At 36.6% G+C, this 6000-nt stretch overlaps 1 protein-coding gene across 3 annotated transcripts in view; it reads left to right on the top strand.

Annotated features, from left to right (window-relative positions):
* Positions 1–617: 617 nt before the first annotated feature.
* Positions 618–6000, top strand: part of LOC137406328 (uncharacterized) — a 28095-nt gene continuing 22712 nt past the window's right edge. Inside the window, exon 1 of one of the 3 annotated variants that reach the window (XM_068092891.1) lies at positions 618–722. The gene's annotated coding sequence lies outside the window, so the exon portion shown is untranslated. The remainder of the gene's footprint in view (positions 723–6000) is intronic. The other 2 variants (XM_068092894.1, XM_068092892.1) reach the window with 2 other exon arrangements.

Raw genomic sequence — 6000 nt, 5'->3', positions numbered from 1 at the left:
TTACACCTAGCAACCTTTACTATAGTAAGAGCGGTGTCTGTCCATTCGTCTGTACAAAGTCACGCTTAGAGTATCAAGAAAAGAATTACCTTGCATGAGATTCAGACTCAGACATTCTATTTTGCAGCCAGGCACACTACCAACTACTCCACCCAACCAGCTTGTTTTGCTGTGGACTAATGATGGATATAGTTATTGCATGTATTACACTTGACAATCTTTAGTGGTTTCCCTGGATTGCCAGGCTACTAGTAATACATAGATAAACAAATCACTTTATTGAGTTTCTACAGATGGCTTATGAAACATAGCAAGCAGTACATAGCAAGGCTGATAGACAGACTCATCATGCTCATGCATACCTTCTTGGCAGATGTGAATTAACTCATGACATAATAGCCTAATCAAACCTCCCTATATTGAATGGGGCTCTTCATCACGCTTCCTATCACCTTCATGTACCAAAACTGACACCAAATTACCAATGACTGACTTTGGCCAATTATATCTCCTCATGCACTAGTTCGCTGGCCCCAAACTCCCGCCATACTAACTCCATAAGCCCATTGGCTGGCGGTCTGGGAGATTATTAATGAGAGGCATGTGAGGTGGGAATAGATTTATTGACGAGATGATACCAAATAGTGTCATTTGATTTTAGCACTCAGTAACGGCTGTCACTATCCTCTGGCTACGCCATACTATAGCTCCTCACTACCTCGGTAAGATCGGTTTACCATATATTAGAGCCTGATCTAACTTGTATTTTAATTTCATTATTCATTTAGGTGAATAGGATGGTAACCTAGCCATACATAATAGCATTTTTAGCTAGACTTCCGAGTATGGTGTTCTGTTGAGTTGTAATTATTGCAAGGTAATCAAGGTACTCAAGCTATTAGCTGTACTAAACATGAACCAGTGTTCAGTCTCAGTATGACTAGATTGTCTCCTTGGAGATATGCACTCATTTGTGTTTAGCAAGTACTCAAGCTCTTGCCAAACACAGAAACACACTTCGAACCCGATGAACCTTCTGCTTCTTGTAGATCTGATAATTTAAAAATCAGAGGTATTAGTTGCCTTATAAATCATTAGAAGTTATCACAAAACCAGAGTTGTAGAAACATTGCTTGAGTGTGCACAGATCCATGTGTACTGAGTGTGTACAGATACGTGTGTACTGAGTGTTCACAGATTCGTGTGTACATATCCGTGTGTACTGAGTGTGTACAGATCCGTGTGTACTGAGTGTGTACAGATCCGTGTGTACTGAATGTGTACAGATACGTGTGTACTGAATGTGTACAGATTCGTGTGTACTCAGTGTGTGCAGATTCGTGTGTACTGAGTGTGTACAGATACGTGTGTACTGAGTGTGTACAGATCCATGTGTACTGAGTGTGTACAGATACGTGTGTACTGAGTGTGTACAGATCCGTGTGTACTGAGTGTGCACAGATCCGTGTGTACTGAGTGTGTACAGATCCGTGTGTACTGAGTGTGCACAGATCCGTGTGTACTGAGTGTGTACAGATCCATGTGTACTGAGTGTGTACAGATCCATGTGTACTGAGTGTGTACAGATCCGTGTGTACTGAATGTGTACAGATACGTGTGTACTGAATGTGTACAGATTCGTGTGTACTCAGTGTGCACAGATCCGTGTGTACTGAGTGTGTACAGATTTGTGTGTACTGAGTGTGTACAGATACGTGTGTACTGAGTGTGTACAGATCCGTATGTACAGATCCGTGTGTACTAAGCCTGCCAGTGTATCTAGCAGTTATCAAAAGTATTTATAGGATATGTTGAGTTTATAGCATGGAAACTTTACCTCGTGAGTTGGGTTGTAGGTTTTTACCTCTAATGTCGGATTACAGCACCTGCCTTGTGTGTCAACTGGCATTCCATTTCAACCAGCAATATTATTAATTAGTTCTCTTTGATTTGATTATTTATAAATTTCTAATGTTGTTGCAAACATCCTGGTGTTATCCCCAAAGTCATTATGTTCTGCTGCTAGTTGCAACATAAATTGAACTTCCCTTTATTGACAATTTCTTTTTGATCAATCCATATCAACACAACCTGCAGTTTCTCTTTGGTTTGCTCACTCCAGCACAACCTGCAGTTTCTCTTTGGTTTGCTCACTCCAGCACAACCTGCAGTTTCTCTTTGGTTTGCTCACTCCAGCACAACCTGTAGTTTCTTTTTGGTCAGTCCATCTAAGCACAATCTTTAGTTTCTCTTTGGGTGGTCCACTTCAGTACAACCTGCAGTTTCAATTTTCATTATAGCTTGTTCATTATAGTAAAGATTTTTATTTATACATTTTGGTAAGAAACATTGCAAAATGAACACTTTTTATTCTAGTAGAAGGCTACTCTATGATCAGTCACTTTATGTTCGTCCCTCTATGATCAGCCACTTTATGATTAGTATGCCTGCTCCACTCAATGACAGTATGCCTGCTCCACTCTATGATCAGTCACACTATGATCAGTCACTCTATGATCAGTCACACTATGATCAGTCAATCTATGACCAATATGCCTGCTTCACTCTATGATCAGTCACTCTATGATCAGTCATTCTATGACCAATATGCCTGCTCCACTCTATGATCAGTCACTCTATGGCCAATATGCCTGCTTCACTCTATGATCAATCACTCTATGATCAGTCACTCTATGATCAGTCACTCTATGACCAGTATACTTGCTCTACTCTATGACCAGTCACTCTATGACCAGTATGCCTGCTCTACTCTATGATCAGTATGCCTGCTTTTGTTTACTCCCCTTCTCTATCACTCCTTGGTTAGTATGTTGTGTATTGTCACATATAACACTGATTATAACTTAATCCTTCACGGAGGGACCCTATTTTACATATGGCTTCGCCCAGCAAGTTAAATTGCCAACTGCGCAATGCACCAAACCGTTCGTCTGGTGCTGGTTAACCACTGAGTAGCTGTGACTTTACCACAAGGTCACCTTCATTGAGGTGAGACATTTACAAGTTGACAAGTTTAGCAGAAAGCTCTGAAACTTTACATCTTGAGAAATAGCAGATTTTTAGTCTTAGCAAGCTCGCTATAGAGACTTGCGGAAGAACAGTAGGATCACAAGCTATGCTAGATGTCGTCATACCCTTGAATTAACTGTTGTTATACTGGCACATTTATCTAGCAAAAGATATGCTTTTCAGCAATGAAAATATCTTTGTAAAATAGCAACACACACTTTGCTCTAGTATCCTTTTAACTAAATTTGAACAAACTTGTAAAGAACTTGAAAAAATTTGACAGATCACAATAATACCTTTACCGTAAAACCTCTTATTGAATGCTATGGCGCTCTATTTTTTAACCTTTCCTCTATAGTGGCGGTCAATTGGAGGTGGCGTTCAAATAGAGGCTGGCAGACTATTTTTCAACTGACTTCAGAATGTTCGGACGATAAATTTAGACATTACGAGCGTAGCAAATGTCGCCTATATTTTACCCAATTTTTTCGGTGGACCGATATTAAGCATTTTGAATGCAATAAATCTGCTAACTTACCTCTAACTTGTCAAAGATCTTTCAATAAATGTGCATCGAGAAACCGAGAAATATCTCTACCAGTTGATATCTATTGCTTGTCATTGACCTGCATTGATATTATAGCCTGTGTCTTTCTTTGCAATTTGTTGGCATTTTCAATCTTTATTTATTTCTAAATTTAAAGACATATTTTTATTTTATATTTATATTTAACATTGTTGAATAAAGGCTTATTGTACTAACTGATATTTTTGCTACAGTTTATAGGCAAAACTAGCTTTTTATGTGCAATAGAAGTGGAGTTATGTGCATCGATCCATTGTAAGCCATGTTAAGATAGCCACAAGGATGCTAATAAATAACATGCTATTATAAATCTGCATATTCATAAGTCTATTTATAAGTCTGCGCAATAATAATCTATCAAATAATACAAATATATGTTTATCAACAAGTGACATACACGAATTGTACTTATATTATGTTCAGAAATAAAAATTAACGTTTTTAAAACAAAAATATTTTCATCGTTTGCTCGGATAGATGTTTTCTGATTGTTGCTTTCGATGGAACGAACATCTTCTAGTTGTCCAATACCTTCCACAATATCTTCTGACCTCACCTCTTCTTCAGCGCTGCTAAACTAGTTGATATTAGCGTCCAAACAATTGTTTGAGAGAGCCAAACCTTTACGCGTTGCATTTAGCACTAAAGCAACGTGTAAAAGTTTGCTTGCTAAAAATTTGCTTGCTTAACCTTTAATCCAGAACTTGCGAACTGGTTATTATACACGTGTACTTCAAAGTATTAAGACCGGGTTAAACAAGGAACTACTATTAGCCTGAGACAGTAATTATGTTTATAGCGTCGATTTGAAAGTTCATCTAGCATCGTAAATTTAAGCCTTTTATATATATATATATATATATATATATATATATATATATATATATAGGCTACTTCGAAGCATAAAGACCAAATTAAACAGAGTACTACTAGCTTCAGACCGTTATTGATTATTGAAAATTCAAAAACTTTGGAATTGGACAATGAGAGAATTAATTTTTGTTGATATAAACGATTCATTATTAATACAATTTTGTGTACACTTTTATACTGGTCAGTTGGTATTATGGGCTTGAGAAGATCAAGTAATGTCAGTGGCGGTCTATTGGAGGTAGCGTTAAAATGAAGGTGGCGGTTAAATAGAGGTTTTACAGTAACTCTCTTACTACCGTAATGACCGGCCATGAGCTACTACTGCCATAGGCCAGTGTGCAGGAAGAAATCAAGTTAACTTTGCAACTATTGATCGCGCAAAGGAAACTTGTACTCAATGTTCATGAACCTCTCGAAAGTATATAATTTAAGATATTTACTGTCTTAGAATAGCATTTTCGCACTACCTGGGCATATAAACATGAAAGTCGTATTTATTAAAAACGTTGCGACACGCGGTTGATGTTAAACTTATGTAGCATTCTTTTTAAAGTACCCCTAGCGCCTTACCTAATGGATATATAAAGTTGGAGACGTATGCCATCTATTCGATAAAATATAATTACTGGACAAGAAACATTCTTTATCAGTCTTTAGTACATAAAAAATGAAGCCTCACTGTCTCTGCCAACTGATCTATCTTGGTTAAAGTTATCCCCATAGAGCCAAAACACTTTTTGAATATAAAACCTAAAAGTTTTCTCAACTTCTCAACTTTGCATTGTTATCAGCTAATAATGAGAAAAGAAAAACTTCCGCTTGCCCGAAGACAATTAAGTATTAAATGACTAATATTGTTTATTTATCCAATTAATTTAAAATTATTAAGTAGCCGATTAAATATTAAATTATTAAATTAATTTTAAATAAACTAAAGTATTAAATTAAATTTTGCAACAGACTTTCTTTATAAACATCAAAGCTGGTCGTGGCAACCGCAATCATACGACAGTTGCATTCAAACTATGGATCAATTAACCTTGATTTTATTTTTATGTAGCTATTAGCAGTAGATACCTGTAGATTAGAGATAAGCAGCATTTTTGTGTTAACCGTTTCACTGCCGTAGACGCAAAAATGCGTTTTCGTGGGACGACTGCCATAGACGTTTTTTACGACTTTCCCAGCAATTGCGTAGTTACCTAATTTTATTATTCATTGACAACATAACCCACGATCTTTAAGACTTTTATGAAATTGACAGTGTTGTCCGAAAATTTGTCCATAAAATTAGCTTAAAATAACGAAGCAATTTTAAACTTTTGTTTGAGAATTTGTAATTTAAAAACAAACTTTTTTTGTGTGAGTTAATTAATTACCGTGGCGAGTTAAAAAACAGGTAATTAGTTATGTTGATGGCATTATAGCCAATACAGATTCATATTTTCGTGATTATACAGATAATTAAAGCAGCAGCGCTGTCTTTGATAGTGGTGAAAGTAATAGTTTTG

Source organism: Watersipora subatra, chromosome 10 (genome assembly GCF_963576615.1).
Source record: "Watersipora subatra chromosome 10, tzWatSuba1.1, whole genome shotgun sequence".
Classification (NCBI taxonomy): domain Eukaryota; kingdom Metazoa; phylum Bryozoa; class Gymnolaemata; order Cheilostomatida; family Watersiporidae; genus Watersipora; species Watersipora subatra.
The sequence above is the reverse complement of the archived record's forward strand: the minus strand, read 5'-3'. Positions and strand labels throughout refer to the sequence as shown.